At 46.9% G+C, this 18,697-nt stretch overlaps 1 protein-coding gene across 5 annotated transcripts in view; it reads right to left on the bottom strand.

The window, feature by feature from the left end:
- Positions 1-18,697, bottom strand: part of LOC309328060 (acid-sensing ion channel 2) — a 376,555-nt gene that overhangs the window by 128,530 nt on the left and 229,328 nt on the right. The window lies entirely within an intron of this gene.

Genomic DNA, 18,697 nt, shown 5'->3' on the forward strand with positions numbered 1-18,697 from the left:
AAGATGCTTTGTGAGGGCCTGCCTTAGAATGGCATAAAAATCCTTAAACAAATGCAAATGTTTAAGAAATTTGTCTTTAAGTGGAAGGTAAATGTTGGAGGGTGGAGAGGAAGAAATTGCTTCAGAATGCTTATTTCTTTTTAAAAAGAGGCACACGTATGCTAAAGCGCATCCATATTAATTTTTCTATATATATATATATAAACCAGCAACAGGAATGCAAGGGGTATTCCTGTACCATGGAGATGATATGGGTGCTAGCCAATAGATGCCCACAAGCCATACACAACTTGTTGACTCAGCCTTCGCTCTCACTTTTTAGGAGGAAGAAATGGCATTCTTCCAGTTCATCTTGGAAGACTCTGCCAAATATCTACAGAACCTGTTTGATTAAAGCCTGCAGGAGGGGGAGGGGAGGAAAGGAGGGGAAATGAAACATTCATGTATATTGCAGGCAGTGATGGGGTTATCAAATCACTCCCACTGCTCCAAACAGTTGCATCTCTTTGCTACTGCACTGTGGTGACCCCATCACAGCCGAATCTCTCTCCTGAGGTAGGGGGCAGAAGGAAATGTCTCTTTCTTCTCTAGCTGGGGTGGGGGTGGGGAAGATCTGCTGCAATCATCTCAAAGGAAGGGTCGCCTCTCTGTCCCCCCCTCCCCAACTACAATTCTGGAATCCCTTTTTACTTGAGGGCTTCCTGCTCCAGATTTCTCAGGACTGCAATCTGCAACAGCAGCTTTCCAGCACTTCAATAAGGCCTCCTTTGAAGGCAACAACCAGGTATGACGGCAGGAGTAAATTTCAAAGCAACCCAGCTAAATTGGAGCGCCGATCAAATGAAATTTCCACAAAGAGAAACGTAAAACTATTACACGCTGAGTGGAAACCCAATGCATAAATGCAAGATAGGGGAGAAAACTGGCTAGGCTCCAATGCTACCACTGGCTAGGGCTGTTGATGTCATAGGGATTCAGAGGAAACCCACCACGAGAAACAAGAAACCCCACAAGATTGATTGAATTTATTATTTCGGTCACAGACCACTTCCAGAACCCCACAAGGTTTCAGCAAGACAGAAGCCTGGCAGCTGTCCTGGAACATTCCCTGGTTGTTGGAGAGGCAGGTGTGTTTTCCTCTCCCCACTTGTAACTGGATTCCCAAATTAGAACACTCTAGGCTTGGAGCCAAGTTTTGCTTTGACCTTTTAAACTCAGGTACAAAAAGATATCACGGGAAGACAGAGCAGTAGGCGCATCAGGAAAGCTCCTGGGTCCACCCATGTCCATCCTGCAATAGCACACCACTCAGAATAAGCCTAGAAGCTGATCATCTTCAGGGACAGAGGGCCAATAAGACCACACACACTTCCTGGAGCACTGCAGTTCCCCACCAGGTAGGCATGGAGCAGAAATTCAATTCGGTTTGCATTTAAAGACGTATGTGCACAAACTGAAGCACATCTTTCAAAAGAGAGGGAGGAAACCCACACTTCTCCAAATTTTGTAATCTGTTTCTCCCCACCTCAGCCAAGTATTATGTATAAGAATACTATCCTCAAGTGTGCATAAAACGGCATATGCTGGTATAAATAACATACAGCAGTGCATTTTAACAAGGATCATTGCTTTGCAAAAATGTATACTAAGGAAAACGGCACACAAACATGTGTCTATTAGGAAAATTTTGCACTAAAATGCTGGTGAATTTTCATGAGGACTTTAAAAAAAATATCACAAACTGGTTTGTTCTGAAAAAATGAGAAACTTAGAAAACCTAAATTGACATATTCACACAGGCCATGAGATCAGCCCAGGAGCAGCACCCAAGGGTCAAATCAGCCATGACATGAGAGCTCTGCTCCCCATTTCCCTGAGTTGTTGCTGTTTTTTCCAATGAAAGGGTGCCACCAAAAGCAAAAGACCAGGAAGGAGGTTGTCAAACTCTTTCCACTCCTGCAGTTTGCCTGCTGGGGAAAAAAATCACATTGAAACTGCTTTTCTCCTTAAAGGGAAATATATATTCTTTGCCCCCACAAGTAGGGAGGGCACCTGAGACTGACTTTTAGCAAAGAAACAGCAGCAGGAAAAAGGGATAAGAAGTTCCTTCCTACCATTTCTGATCAAAATGATCACAAACTTCCAAAGGTTGATGCTCATTTTTAAAAAATAAAAAGAGGGAGAATTGAAGCTCCATGTCATGTTTAACTTTCACCTTAAGGGCCAAATCAGATGTAAGAGGGACAACCACCTCTTTAACACTAATTATGTGGCTGTCCCACTGATTTTAAAGCAAATAACGTTGTGTGTGTCTTAATTTTTGCAACAAAATGTTAAAAAAAACAACCACATGAACACTATTCTCTGCAGTTTCCAAATTCAGAGCTAGGCTGGGTGAGAAAAGCGCTTCAAGCAAAGAAGCATTAATAAGGCAAGGCAAGGTTCAGCTGAACTCACCTTACCTGTGTTTTGTTGTAAACACTGGGTTTGCCATCATATTTCAGTCATGATTGAACAAGCGTGGTTGCCCTTTATGTCTGTTTAGCTCCTAAGACTATCTGAGTTGAGAGATCTGTTTGCAGGTGATTTGCACTTAGTCTTAACACCTTGTCTTCCCTTCCTGACTCTGTATCCTTGGAACATAGGAAGCTGTCCTATTTCAAGTCAGACCATTTGTCTGTCTAGTCTCTAGTTCAACAATGTCTTCAATGGCCATCATTAGCTCTCCAGGGTTCGAGACAGGGCAAATTCCTTGCCCTACCTGCAGCTGCCGAATTCTGGAATTATGGGTCCTTCTGCACACAAAGAGGGTGCTCTACCACCAAGTTACAGCCCTTTACCTAACATAATCCTTGCTCCCTACCTATGCATAACAGCAACACAACACTTTGCCGAGTCACAGCTTGGCTTTGACTCGGAAAGGCTGCATAAATGCAAGTATCAGTGTGACCATGGACACAGACCTTTGAATGTTCAAAGCGTTTAACAGCCATTCTACTGCTCTCACACACAATGGCCTGCTTCCTACATCACACCAAGCCAAATCATGGCTTGAGGCAAATGTGCAGCCTCTAAGAGAGGAGATCACAGTGCTTTGCTCCTCTCTTTTCATCCCACTGCTTTACTGCACTAATTTGTACCTTGCCTTAGTACTTGGATGGGGAACCTCTGGCCTGTGGGACAATCAGGACTCCTCAAGGGAGCTCATTTTGGCCCATGAGGCCATTTCCTCTTCACCACACAAACCTGCCAATCAGTTGATGCCACTTTCCCTGGCAGGTAATGTTAGCTGATGGGTGGGGTTCATTTCTGCTCTGGCTTCACCCATCAAGGGAACTGATGTACACAGCCAAAGCAATAGGATTTGCACGTGGTTGAATCCTGCTCAGACCCCTGCAGAGACCAGGACAAAAGTCTAGACTCATCAGCTTACGAGCTGAAAGTTCAGGCCTGCCTGGAGCAGCTTCCCATGAGGAACGCACTAATGAAGCAGACCGTTCCCCTCCCTGCAGGCCAACTTTAACAGGTGAGTGAAAGCTGCCCCCCCCCATTAGCCACCTGGTGTCATCATGACATCAGGTGACTGACAGGTACGTGTCCCCCACTCCCTTGTCAAGGTTGGCTCATGGTAGTGAGGGGAGATGAAGATCTGGGCTGCCATGCCAAAAATGTTCCCTACTCCTGGCTCACTGTGCTGTTTGAACCTGTGCTCGTGATTTAGATCTTTCCTGACTAGCCACAAACTGTAGCCAAAGTTTGCTCTATGCTTTATGGCTCGTGGCCTATCTGAGCCAATTCAGATGACACACTGGCTAATAGCAACAGAGGAAAGCCAAAACCAGGGAAAACCACACATCCTGGCAAAGCCATGGTTTGGTTTAGCATGATGTGCACACCAAGCCAATGATTCGTAAGGTACACAACAAACACACACACACACTTTTTTTAACAGGCGGGAAGTGTGTCTGGCTCAGTGAGTGAGGCCAGGGCTAGGGATGTGAAGCCAGGTCATCACTCGCTCTGCTTGTTCCGCCATTGTGGCAGAGCAATGTCTGACACAAGAGCTACCTCCCATCTTGATCAAGAAAGTTGAAAGCCACCCAAGGCTTCAAGGAAGAACAGCAACGGTTACAGAAATGCAGAGAAAAGCGGATGGAACAAGGCACACCGCCAGCCACCACTGCCCTCCAACAGATCAACCCACACAATCCAGGCCTGACCATGCCACAAGCAGACAGCAGGCGGGCTGCAGAAAAAACAGCACCTGCAGAGCAAACAGTGCCAGGTGACTCAAGGAAGCTATCAGTCACGGCTCTTTTTTCATTAAGAGACAAAGCTCTCGGGTTTCCGAAAGGGGAGGAAGAAACACAGCAAAAACCCAACGCTTATCATTCTCCATCTCTCTCTTCTTTCTGTTCTTTTAATGAACGCTGGAAGACATTTTGCAGGGGAAGCAAAGGAGCTGAGCTCCAGACTTGGAGGCGGCTGAAAAAGTGGAAGCTGAGCATTCCCTCACCCTGGCCTCTCCAGGGTTACTATAACATCATCATAGCCCTGAGGCATAATGGCTACCGCCAAGTTGAGAGTTATGGCTCCCCCTTGAAAGGGAAGAGGGTGGAATTAACAAGCAGGTGCGAAGAAATTGCTTCATTATTCGTTGACCTTGCAAACGCAGCCTCGCTTGCACCAAATGCTCTCTCCAATAAAACCTGTCGGTATCTAGATTTAGCTACACACAAAGGGAGGGAAATCACAACCTCTCCATGACTGAGAACTGAGGGAAGGTAGCAGGTAGATGTGTGGAATTATCACCAGGAACCAGTCGCTTCAGGGTTTACTTTTGTGCCAGGTTCTGCCCAACCCCAAGCCTTGCACCTGTTTTCAGCACTGGTAGGAATTCATTCAAAGAACATGTGAAAGAAAATAGGAGAGAGAGGCAGCCTCTGAGTATATGCAGAGAGCATATCAAAGAAGAACCACGGCCCAACTCCCGCACACCTGGGAACAGGGAGGAGAGGCCTTCAGATCAGATGACAAGAGGACTTCCAGGCAGGCTCAAGTCTCTGCACTTATGTTCAAAGCTAACCAGGCCTCACTTTGCTTCTGCCTTTTCTTCCACGCAGGAGCAGCCACCAAGAACACCTCTTCATGTATTTACATGCAGGATTTTTATCCCGCTCTTTAAAAAAATCAGCAATAAGACAGTTCCTGCCCTCACACTTACAATCTAAAAGGCATAAAAGGGGGGGGGGGACAAATTCAAGCATTAATTTGAATAATGGCTGGCTGGAATAGAAAATAGTTCAAAGAGGAGCCAAAACTTGATGGTTCCTCAGCTGATGTGATGGAGAGGCTCTGCTTCCCTTCTCACCTTCTGCTACAGCATGATGGAATGGAAGAAGGCATTAACTAACCAGTGGCTGCTCTTAACAGACACTTCCACAATCAAAATGGACGCAGTGAAGGAGGTGGACCATGGTGCTTTGAACTTGAAGATACGTTATCAAGCTAATGATGTGGCATTCTGTGTAACTGTAAAGGTTGCATACTTTCACTGATAGCAGGTTCTCTCAAAAGGACCATCTTTGCCTACTTTCTTTTTCTCAGTCTCTGGAGCTAAAACAAGCAAGCAACAAACACTCGCCAAACAAAGTCGCCGCCCTTTCATACAACTGCGGGAGACAGAAAGACAAGGACTTGCAATGGGGCTCACTGCTTGCTACCGGCATGTTTGGAGACGAAAGAACTGTGGTCTGACATAGGGCACTGCCTTGAGGCCAGAGCAATAGCTCCCCTTGCCTGGTTGGGGCTCTGGGAACAATGCTCCTCACAATGCTAACCAGAAAGATTGTGCTGCCACACCCCTTCTGGAGAATCTTAATACTGATCAGCCGCAACTACGCATAACTTCCTCATCAGGCACTTTTCCTCATTCCTTGTCTTCTGCATCCATTACCAGTCAATTCACTCTGACCTACGTATGTTGGGCGTACTTCACTCACTACATTTTTAGGTGGACATCCAAGATTTTTGAAGCATGCTCTTAAAAATGCAGACATGTGTGAACGCAGCTAACATATATATCCTATAGGTACACTTCCCAGAGAGCAACAATTGACTACAGTTCCCTGTTGAGCATTTACTGGGTTGGCAAACCCAGGTTTTAGGCTGCGGAATGTATGAAATGGCTCCCAGGGGCTCCTTTTATTTTCACATTTCTCTGCTTGCATTTTAAAAAGCATCTTAGCCAAAGCTCTGAGACTCTGACCTCCTCCTAGTCCCTGCCACAAAGTCTCATTGTTTTCCTGATCTCACAGGCAGGCCCACTGAACCACTTCCGAAACCTAGCTTATCCCCATGTGTGACCTTCACATGGGATTTTGTGAAGCAACTTCCAAGCTTGGGACTTCAGCTGAGCTTAAACCTGTATTTCATATGAACAAACTTAAAGCACTACAGTACTTGGAAAAAGCAAGATATTACCTCTCTAACAGGAAAGGGGGACCTGCAGCCTTCTAGATGTTGCTAGACTCCAACTCCCATCATCCTTGATCATTAGCTATGCTATCTGGGGCTGAAGGGAGCTGCAGTCCAATAGCATCTAGAGGGCCACAGGTTCCCCACCCCTAGTTTGTACCATTCACAGTACTGCACTTAAACACACTCTCCAGATTTCATGCCTAAAAAAGGATTTTCAGTGATACCCCTTGAGAACTCACCTGTTATCCTTGGCTTTCATTTTTATGTAGGAAGCTGCAGGTGGCACAGAGTATGTTAAGAAGGGGTGAAAAAGGCATTACCCTGATAACCCTCTCATCAACAGAAATACTGTTTAGTCCTCCTTAAAGACTTTTAATCGTGCTTCTGCCTCACTGCAATCAGAACAGCAGTTATTATAGAAGAACAGAAATTCCCCAGTCTCTTTATAAAAAGCATGCAGAGAGGCTAGTGTAAACTAAAGCTGCAGTCCTATAACAAACTGTTACCTGGGAGTAAACCCCTTAGGAAAACAATGGGGCTTAATTCTGAGTAGATATTGCATTGCACTGATAACAGCGGATAAAAAGACAGAGCTGTGAATCTGTTTAAATCTTGTCTCTGTGGTCTTAGGCAAGTCACTTTCTCTTAGCCTCAGCTATCCTGCCCCCCCACCCCACCAAATCTCCAATGTGGGAATAATAACAATCCAATGAGGTGGGCAATTAAGGAACACTTAAATAATATGTGCGAAGGTTTTTGATTATGTCTCCATTGCTGGACTGCCATTCATAGACTCACACACGCTAACATCTTCATCGAGTGATGCTAAGGATTTGTCAAGCGACCACCTCTGAACCACCTGCTGCTGTGGGGCATTGCAGCTGGCATTAAGAAAACACACATCCTCCACAGTTTGCCTTAAGAAGCACACTTGCTTTATGCAAGGTGAACAAGGAAGGTTTTAAAATGTCAAAGTTAGCAAGCCACCCTAGACAGAGAGAATCATCCAGCGTTGGCAGCGTGCCTGCCAAATAATTTTTGAAATACGACTCTCCAAGCATAAACATATCCCTACGTTCCAGAAAGCACATCATAAAGCATTAAGTGCCCATTGTTGAAAAGTGATCTTGCTCCTAAAATAACCATGTTTCCCTACCTGCTGCAACCACAGCCCAAAAGAGAGCAGACCTATCCAGATTCACACCTAGCAAAGCCTCTATTTCGGAGCTGGTTTCAGGTCTCCCTCCACCCACTTGTTGGGGAAAGCCATTTATTCCAACTGCTACTCTGTTCTGACTGACAGCAATCCTAACCCCACTGAACAGGGAACAAGTCCCACTGAACTTACTTTTGAGTAGGCAGGGTTACAGCTGCTGTTCGTTTCTTTTCTCCAGGACTGCTCTTTCCCCATTACAAACCTACACAGCCTCTCTATATATAGCCTTGTCTCACCTTCACACATTTCAAGGAATTGAAAGCCCTTCTAACTTCAGGCACTTGTGCACCAAAGGAAATAAAGAAGAGGTGAGAGTGAGGATGGGGCTTTCCTCACCTCACCCCACCCCACCCGCCCCCAAAACTCCCAAGGAACTTAGAAAGGGCCTCTCTCTGGGACCCATCTGAACAGAAGCTTATTTCACAAGTCACCACCTTTCTGCAGACACAGTCAGCACCTGTGAACTCCAGCACTAGGTGAAGGGGTGTAACCCACAACCTACTTCCAGAAAAGGTAAGGATTAGGGTGCTTTCCCCACCTCCTCCCCATCTAAACAGAACCACCCACCCGTAGTTCATTCCCTTAGGGCTACTGTTTTGCTTCCACGCTGGCAGGGCAATTAACTGCCCCTCTAAGACCAAACCTTTGTGACAAGAATAAGTTCAACAGGCATTGTTTTTCCTGGTATGAAGTCACAGTGCACAGAGAAAGCTTCACCAGATTAATATCAGGTGTTGTCATGCAGCTGTTTAAGACACAGGGACCATGGTAGATAAATACGTCTGGAATCCTCTCGTAGTGTCATTGCCAGACAGCTGCCTTGCTTCCAACTTCCCCCCTTACTTTTAATAACCACTGTCCATGCAGAAATTCAGCAGGTGCTGCACTGGTGGGAGAAGAGTATGCTTTCACCTGCTGGCTTTCTGCCTCTTTCAGCTGCTAAGGAGGAGAGAAGAGGCAACAATCTTCTTACCAGGTCCTCCAAGTAGAATGATGAACACATACTTTCAAGAGTTCCTTGCCCCACAGAAAAAGGTAGGGTTAGGGCCCCTCCAAAACGGTTTCCAACTTTATGTGTGGGTCAGTTTCGAATTGCACAATGAAGGCTCTGGACAAGGGACAACTGCATGAAACTCAACAGGTGCCGCATACCCTCGCATCTCTGTGGTACAGGAGTCTGGAGCCACACCTGTTGAATTTCTGCCTGCAGCGCCGCTTCTAAAGTTTTTCCTGGCGGAGAGCCGCACACGAAGGCGGGATGCTTCCACTGCCGTCCCTGCGGAGCCCCCCCCCCCCGCGCCGCTGCCGCCCCCCCCCCCAAACTCACGGCAGAGAAGTTGTGCGGGCCGCACTGCTCGCCGCGGAACTTGCAGGAGAGCAGCATGTCGTCGAGGCGGTGGCCGAGCCGGTCGACGAAGTCCTCGCTGATGCCGCCGAAGTGGCGCGGCGGCAGGAAGAGCCGGAAGTCGGCCAGCTTGGCGAACCAACGCAGGCGCTCGGGCTCGGCGCGCAGCAGCTCGGCCAGCAGCGGCCGCGCCGTCCGGTTGGGGAGCAGCAGGCCGAGCCAGTTGCCGGCGTAGTAGAGGTCGCCCTTGGAGAGGCGCGGGAAGCGCAGCGGGTTGTTGTTGCACAGCGTGACGGCCGGGAAGGCCAGCTGGCGGCTCCACTCGGTGCGCACCGTCGTGTGCGACGGGAAGGCCAGCCAGTGCAGGAGCCGGTTGGACGACCACGCCAGCAGCAAGCCCAGCGAGGCGCCCACGGCCAGCAGCCACAGCGCCCTCCGAGCCGGCGCCGCCCGACGCCAGCGCACCGCCCGCAGTCCCGGCAGCCGCGGCCGCAGCGGGCGCTGCCTGGGCCGCCCCCTCGAGCCCCGCCGCCGCCGCTGCTGCGCCCCCGCCGCCGCCGCCGCCATGCGCGCTCCCCGCCTCCCGAGCCCTCGCAGGGGGGCCAGCCGCGGAGCAGCAGCAGCGGCAGCATCCAGAGGAGGGGCGGCGGGAGCGCCTGGCCGAAGGGGCGGCCGCTCCACTCACTTCAGACTGGCGCCGGCATCGGGGGAGTCCTCGCGACGGCTCAAGGAAGACCGGCGCTCCGGCGCCTCCTCTCCCACCAGCCTTGCCGAGCCGGGCGCTGCTCCCCAGCGCGGCTCATCTCCGCAGATCCAGGCGAGGAGGAGGAGGAGGAGGAGGAGGGAAACGCGGGCGGGGGGGGGGGAGAAGAGAGAAAGGAGGCGGCGCTCAGCTCCGCAGCCGCTGCCCTGGCCACCCCTCCAGCGTCCTGCTCCGATCGCCGAGGTGGGGTGGGGGGAGAGGGAGAGGGAATCAAAAGATGGACGGGCAGAGGAAGCGGGGAGAGGCGCCAGCCGCGCGCTCCGCCGACGGAGCTGCACCTTGCGCCTGCAGCAGATCCAACACCGTAGTTGGCCCGCAAAGATCAGCCTCCCTCCGAGAGGCGACCGAGGATGCGCTACGGCTCCTCCTTCTGGAAGCGGGGGGAGGGAGCGCAGCGGAGGGAGATGCGAGGCAGGGGGGTGGGGAGGGAGTCCGCGCGATTAAATCGGCGCAAAGGCACGATTTTTGGTTGCAACTGCCTTCCGGGTTGCACCCTTGAGGTGAGGCGAGGTGAGCAACGGCTCTGAAAAGGCAAAACACCGATCCTTTCCGCCTTGTTTAAACTGTGTGGTGCATCTCGTCAACATCGCACCCACCTCCAGCCTCTGTGGGTGGCAAGGCTGGTAGCGCCTTTCCTAAAAGTTTGTAAAAGGAGTGGGACCCAGGATTCAGGAAGGATAGTCTTGCAATCACAGCTGGGGCCCTCCACAGCCATTATCCCAGGTGTGCAATTGCAGGTTCAGGATAAGTCATTCTAGGGAACCGTCAAGGAATTTTGCACATGCTCATAGATGCAATTACTTCGCATGTTTCTGGTACCAGAAACGCGTTTGGGATGCGATTCAAATTAAGTAATTCCCTGTGGAGCACAACATAAAAATAATAAAATCCCAGAGACTGAACGTTCTGAATGCATAAAACTCCCCTGATGCAGGGCCATCTGTGTCCTAATAAGAGTCAGTCCTTTGAATATCTCTGCCAGTTTCTTGAATATTTGAACACATCTGTCTCTGCACCCCCCTCTGTGGTCTGTTTTTGCATGGTATTCATTTTGAGAGTTCGCCTTTTGCCGGACAGGGATTAGATTAAGCCCTGCATTCTGCAAATTCTTTAAAACACACACTTTGTTTCCTTGAAGGGTTGTGTGTGTGTGTGTGTGTGTGTGTGCGCGCGCACCCATTGCAGATGAGCCACACAAGAAGGTGCTTTATATCAGATCAGGCTATTTGACCATCCAACCCAGCAAGGTGTTCTCAGACCAGCATCTGCTCTTCAAGATCTCTAACCAAGAGTCTTCAATCCTTATTAAACTAAAGGTAGCATGGATTGCACCTGGGAGCTTTGGCTTGCAAAACCTGTGCTGTGCCACTGAGCTGGGTTCCCAGATTACTTCTTGTGTGAGCGTCATACTCCTGTTGAGACACTTCCATTTCTTTATTTTATGATTCCATATGTTTGAGGGTGGAGTCGTGGCACTGAAAATAGCTGCCAGAGATCAGCTGCGGGTGAGTGCGCTGGTTCAACTTCTTAGCACATTAAAAAAATAATGATGACAATAAGGGCGCACCTGAGCTTAAAAAAATTATGAGGGGGGGGATTCTCTCATAACACTAGAATTTGGGGTTATCAAGTGAAACTGATTTAGATGCAGCTTCAGGACAAAGAAAAGGAGGCATTCCCTTCATGCAACACATGCAAGGATAGCTCATTGCAAGCACATGGCTTCCCCAAAAGGATACTGGGAACTGTAGTTTGCACACACAGCTACAATTCCCAGCAGGGGTGCCAATTTGAATAAAATATTGGGGGGCAGGTAAGCCCCAGCCCTCATAATTGATCACAAGACAAAGCACATGCACACTGTTTGAATGGCCATCAACTTTGGGGGACCTGAAGCTCTCAAATATTTTATGTGGGGGCCTGAACAGACCTCAGCCCCTAGGAGTTGGCTCCTATGATTCCCACCATCTTTAGCAAAGTACCTTTTCCAGCATTCTGGGTGGATAAGAGCCACCATCTTAAATTTCCCACAATGCCTCAGAGTGACTCTACATGAAGTGGATTGTGGGAAACTTAAACAGCACTTCTTGAAAGGATTGGCAAGGACAGTTGTCAGCTGTGGCCCATGGTCTTGACAGCCACTCAAGGATGCCACATGCTTTTGCCATTTCTACACCATTGCCTGATGCAACAAGGGCCACTAATTTACAGCTTTAAAAATAAGATTAGACAGATTTATGTAGGAGAAGTGTATCATTCCCTCTAGTTCTGATATTCCGACTATGACTGAGTACTTCTTCAGCCTAACACTTGCACACAACAGGGAGATATTAACAGACACACACACATGTATATATCTCTAGATATATATATAGTATTACAAGCCTTAGGGGCCTTCTGCCCCAAGTCTATTAATATCTCCCTGATGTAGTAGGTGTTAGGCTGAAGAAGTAAAATCACTCAGTCACAGTTGGGATATCAGAACTAGAGGGAACGATAAGCTTCTATATAAATCTGTCTAATCCCGTATATATATTCAGCTGAAAACAGTGGGGGCCTCGAAAACAGCCCAGAAAGTGGCCCGGTGAGAACTAAGCATGCTCAGTGGCCACAGAATGTTGACTAACTTAGGGAGAGAAAGAGAGATTGGTGGAATAAAATGCAGTGACTGGAATCCTGAATGGAACATTCCATACTGCAACATTTGGTTGCAGATCCCACTAGTCACTGGCTGTTAACACATGATCACTAAAATGGGAACATCCACATGCAAAGGTAGGATGACCGAATAGTGCAGAGATAAGGAACCAGTGTCCCTCTGGATGTTGCTAGACTACAACTCCCATCATTCCTAGCCTTTGGCAAGGATGGCTGGTGCTGTTGGGTGTTGCAGTCCAACGACATCTGAAGGGACATAGTTTTTTCCACCCCTGGTATAGTTCAACCTGGGGACAATCAACAGAGGCCAGCTCTCTCCATATTCATCATGTGAATTTCCTGGGGTCATCTATAGAAGTGAGATGGTCCAAGTCTGCCTGAGCATCATAATAGTTCTTTCAGAAGGTTATAAAACTTTGACTCTGAAAGCTTCTAAAGATAATCTGCACGTGGATGGTGATACTACTCTGTTGTAAGAAAAAGAAGAAGAATAAATAATGAAATGTCATCATCTACTTATCTAAAACCATCCAACATATTTGTTTTCCAAATTAAACTGAAATGCTTGGGTTTTAAGGTTAACAGATTTTTTTCAATGAATCCAGGGACACTTTTCAACTTTCTACTAAATAGATGAATTTTGTCAGGACACTGATTTGTAAATCTGGGGACTGTCCCTGGGAAATGGGGACGTCTGGTAACCTTAGTTTAGGCGGGCTTCACTGCCACACGCCCAGTATGTGGAAGTGTGCCCCCATTCGCTAAGTGGAATTTGTTTTGTTTCATACCTTCAGTAGGGTATGCTAATCTAGTCTGCAATCCTATGTGCATGCACTTGGGACTAAATCTCATTTATCCCAGCAGAACTTAAGTTTCTTCCTGACATCCTGTCTATTGAGCATTCATCTTGATTTGCTGGCACAACAATACTTGTGGGGAGGTTAGACACCAGCTATTTATGCTTATCATAAAAAGGTTCAGTTGGGGGGGGGAGGAGGAATGGCTTTGTTGCAGAAGAGCTCCAAATCAACTTTAATTATGCAACGTAAATTTGCCAGAATGTGATGGAATCAGAATGTGATGGAATGTGATGGAATTCAAAAACATTGACCCTTAAAGCATCCTTACATTTAAGTAACTCTGTCCAGGGCTGTACTGTCAGCTGACTTCCTACCTCTCAGCCACTTAAGGCACACATTGGGACTGTTGTCATTTTCAGGAGGTGGGAGTTGGGGTCACTGGCATACCGGCAAATTCAGGAGCTCTTGCGCAAGAAACCTGATTCCTCATGAGATCGGAGGAACAGGTAAACACACTAGAAAGCGTGGGATGACACGTGTTTTGACAAATAAGGATGAATGGTCAATAAAAAGGCCATGTGTAAGTGTCCTTACCTTGCAATTTTGTTACTGACCATTCTCAACTAAATGGATTCCATCCTTCATAGCAGGTCTCTTCCAGTGCTTTGAGCAGCCACAGGAAAGACAGAAGCTTAGCAGTAGAAGCTTTCAGCATCACTTCATTTGCGTGTGTGTACACACACACACACACACACACCATACTAAGAAATGCTATGCTCTCAGAATTTCCACCTATTCTGCAGCACAGGCTCTGTGCCAGAAAAACAGTTGGCAGTTGTAGGTTCCCCAGTCACCTATGGCATCTGCTTAGAATCTGCTTAGATACAATGCCTGGCCTCTGGCAAATGGCTAGCCTTTGGTTTTAGTCATTCCAGTAGTAAAACAAGCACTGCAACAACAATTTTTTTTTGCAAACAAAGACACTGTTAATTCATTGTTTTAAATTAATGGCTTTGTTTTTTGATGGCATTTGTTCTGTTTTTTGACTGTTGGCAAACTTGAGTCTCTTTTAAGACTTTTTTTAAAAAATAAAGAAGTTCACATAAGAAAGGCAGGAATACTGAGGGCAAAAAGTTATATACGATGGACAAATCTTAGAAACACAGGAAGCTGCCTCGCACTGTGTTAGACCACTGGTCTACCTCAGCTCAGGGTTGTCATCACTGATGGAGAGCCACTCTCCAGGGTTTCAGACCAGGAGATTTCCCCAGCCCTACCTGGAGATGTCAAGGATTGAACTTGGGATCTTCTGTGTCCAAGCAGATGCTCTACCAGTGAGCTGTGGCCCTTTCTCTTTCTGTAGCACTTTAGATTAAGGAGTTTTGCAAATAAATTCTAGCTTCATTATGTACTCACTTGATGGCTTTGGGAAAAGCTCCCCTTGTTTCTCAGCCTCATAAACCCTGCATTTAAAATGGGTGCAGCATTAATCTATCTCCCAAGAGAAGTCATTTGTTATGTTACAAATGATATAAAAACGATACAAGAGAACAGAAGGATATGCCTATATGAGTTTACTGACGAAGGATAGTATGCACAAAAGAGTTTACTGACGAACTGAAAGGTTCATAGCAAAATTTGAGGACAAAGTTCCGGTTCACACATGCTTATTTGCCCCTTGATGGCTACATCATCGGGTAAGAGCCTGCATAATGTGTGACACCCAGTGAGAAATCCAGCAGCACAGATAGAATTTTCATGCCAACTTTCATCAATCCCAATGCAACGCTTTTCAGAAGAGTCAATTCAATTTCACACATTCAGCTGCTAGTCATCAAAAGGATTGAAATGCACATGTGAACGGGCCAATGTCGCATCTTCCACCTCTCCTCCCCTTTCCTTTCTGTGCAAAGACCATGATGCACATTTACTATCTTTCCCCCTGCCAATATAATGGATTCTGCTGTATACAGTCCTCTAGTTCAGCTAACCATCTGCTTTGTATGCTCTTTCCCCACAGGTTTTTTTGATCAATGAGACTGCATTGAGCATCATTGCATTGTCTAGTAATCATGTACCAAGGCTTTTCACATTGCTCTCCAGGATTTGCAACACTGGGTAGGTATTTTCCCAGTCTTCCTACTCATTAAAGCTTTTGTCGTAAGGTTTTGTGTTGTTGTTTTTCTAAGAGGTTTCACTAATCCTAAAAATAACAAAGATGAAAACCCTGGAATTTAGAGCATATGTTGGGGTGCCACTGTTTCTGAATACTTATTCACAGATTCTGGAGGGCATCCCAAAGTTTGTCATGCTTTTAATTAAACTAAGTCAGGCTTGCCGTGGAGCATGTGTGAGAACAGTTATTTGGGCAGCCTTAAGACTTCAAAGCCCAGGATGCAGTGTGATTGTAAGGGAGGATGGCAGATGGTATACCCCCCATGCATTCAACAAACATGTAGGGGGTTGGGTTGCAGGACCTCACAGGTTACCTCCTCCACCATGCCCCGCTGTTGATTGCATGAAAAAGCCAAAGAATAGTGTGGCAACTGAAAAACAAAGCTGGAGACACCCTTATTCGGAAGTGCTTTTACCTGTGATAGAGGCAGTGATAACAAGGCCAGGCTGAAGGTGGATTAAGTAAAATGTCCAGGAAGAGCAAATGAGCCATTTAGTTTGACACTACCATTGCTCCCTCCAACTCAAAGGCAGCTCAGGGAAAGCTAAGAACAACCTGAAGGGCTTCCTGTCTCTCTTGTCTTTCAATCCAGGGCTGTGATCATTAAAAGAAAATCAGAGCTGTGAGCGCCCATTGGCAGAGCCCACAGCTCCTTGATTAACTCAGGGCAGCCATCAAATAAATGACCTGGAGGTCCTTGCCTGTACAGGTGGGGTTTGCTTCCCAAGATAAACACTTGGAAAAAGGGAGGAAGGGGACTTCTGAATCACGCTTGTGCAAGCAAGCCCCTGCGTGATCCACTTGCTGATATTCCCTTCTCCTCTTCTGTGACTCCCCACTTGTGAGGCAGGAAGACCGCAAGATGGCTTTTTGCTCCGCAAAGCAGAAACTCTTAAGTAGGTTGCTGCCCGAGGCCTAGGAAAATGTGTGCAAAAGCTGTTATTTCAGCAGTTTCGTAGCAGACACACGGGGCTTGTCCCCGGAGAAAAGATTGCAGCAGAACAATCAGAGACAGCAGGTGCCACTTAACTTCCCCACTGGACTACCCAAACATTATCCAAGAGCAGGACATGGGAGGGGTAGAGGCGGACGCTGGAGGACACTGTGCCCTGCAGGATAAGACAAGAAGGCTGCTGGCAGCCCCGGCCACAAAGAAGAGACGTTTTGGGGGAAAAGGGGAAAAAGGGGTTTTAGGAAATAACTGCCTACTAGACCTGACCAACATTCCCTCTGCTGCAGAGGTCACATCTAGGGTTTAATCTGAACACGACAGCCTGAGGCTCTACTCTGAAAGGTGAGATGCAGTCAGAAAGAGGTGTGCTTCTGAGTATGTGCAGAGTGTTTCTCATCCTGCACAGGATGCTTTCCTGCCACCCACATGTTGATTTACAGCCAGCCAGGAGTTTTAGTACAAAGGAAAAATGGGAGTCTCCCCCTCCAGGCTGATCCCAAACATACCACATTCCTTGGCTCATTCCCTCAGCCCCTCCACCCTTTGGCATCTTCCCCATTGCCCAAATTTAGATCTTCAGGCTCTTCGAGCAGGAGGAATATGTCATTTTAATTTTTCTTTCCTGATGTTCCTGTGCAAAAAATGATGTAAACCAACGGCTCTGCATAAAGAAGAACATCTGTAGCATTCTAAGCCCAAGGTGACTGAGTGAGCATCCTCTTTAGGCAAATTCATGGGCTGAGTCTTGGGATGGGTGAATCAGTCTATGGCTAATCCATGTTACTTTCACATCTGTTCATTCATAAGTCTTCCCTTCCTGATTCTCTATTGGGGGGAGGGGTATTTTTTCCCCTTGCAAAATATGTATTTTAAATGTATTGTGATGCTTTTCCAGCAGCAATTGGAAGCTTTTTTTAAAAAAAAAAATGCATTAAAAATTTCATTTTAAACATCATCCTGCCTCCTCCCAAAGTGCACATTTAAGAAGTGGAGTTTGATGTACATATTTTTTGAGCCACCAGCATTTGAACTCTCTAAATGTTCTATGTTCCATTCTGCCTATTAGCACTGGAGGTGCAGACCAGGACAGTTCACAAAGACTGAATTCCTTCAGTGCCCCTAGCTGAGTCTCAAAAGCCCTCAAGAGTGGAGCCCCTGCACAGATTTATAGATTGAGCCATTCAGGAAGGCAGGGTGTGTGAAGAACGGCAGGGTGGACCTGGGACTTAATCTGAGCCAGCTAGAATCCATTTTCAGGAACGTGCCTGGGAATAATATAGATGAATGCCCTTGAGCATGCTCAGAGTCCATCTCTCATTTCTCAGAATGGCATTGTCAGGAGGAAAAGCTTTCAAGAAGGTTTGACTGTAGCACTTTTTGTTTTTAACTACCAGTGTAATCCTATATATGTCTATTGAGAAATAAGTTCGATGGAGCTTACTCCCAGGTAAAAGGGTATGGGATTGCTGCCCAGCAGAATAATCCAATACATGTCTACCCAGAACTAAGTTCAATGGGGCCTGCTCCAAGAGAAGTGGTTACAGGTTCGCAGCCTTTGTGTGTGCCTGTGGATCCTTTCAGTGGGAACCTTTGGGCCTCCAGTTGTCGCTGTACTACAATTCCCATTAGTCCCAGCAAGCATGACCAGGAATGATGGGAGTTGTAGTTTAGCAACATCTGGAGGCCAAAGGTTTCCTATATCTGTCTTAAGAAAAGGAGAAATGTGGCTGTGTATTTGTGCTATCCAAGCCACCTGCAATCTCATAATGTTGACTATGGAATTTTGGAATGTAATGCAGATTGATCTTTGTTCCTGCCTGCCGGTCACAAAGGAAGACTCAGAATGTGTAAACAATATCACCTTAAATTTCTGCAGAATTGCAAAGTGGTGGCTACACACACTCCCAGTGTATTGTTGTGAGCATTACAAGAGTCTTTTTCTCATAATCCAGCGCCAATTGTTCCCTTGTCCCATTCATGCCTGTGAAGCCCACATTCATCCCCAGCCTTTATGCCCTTCCGTTTTCTTTCCTTGGCCCTATAATTAATCCAGATTTGTTGTAAATTTGGCTTTTGGGGGGAGCATAATGTGTTTACTTGGCAATATAAAACCGGTATATGCAAATGTGATTTATTTTACCATTTATTCTGGTGGCAGAATTGGATCCTTTGGGCATTAAATCTGGAGTTTTAGCAGCTGAGTACTTATTATTTATTACTGTCATTATCATCATCACCATCTCCCTTTCTGTTCGGTTCACAGGACCCTCTGCAGCCTGCATCACAGGAAAGCCACAAAATAAAATC

Source organism: Podarcis erhardii (genome assembly GCF_964252035.2).
Source record: "Podarcis erhardii genome assembly, chromosome: 13".
In the NCBI taxonomy this organism is placed as follows: Eukaryota; Metazoa; Chordata; class Lepidosauria; order Squamata; family Lacertidae; genus Podarcis; species Podarcis erhardii.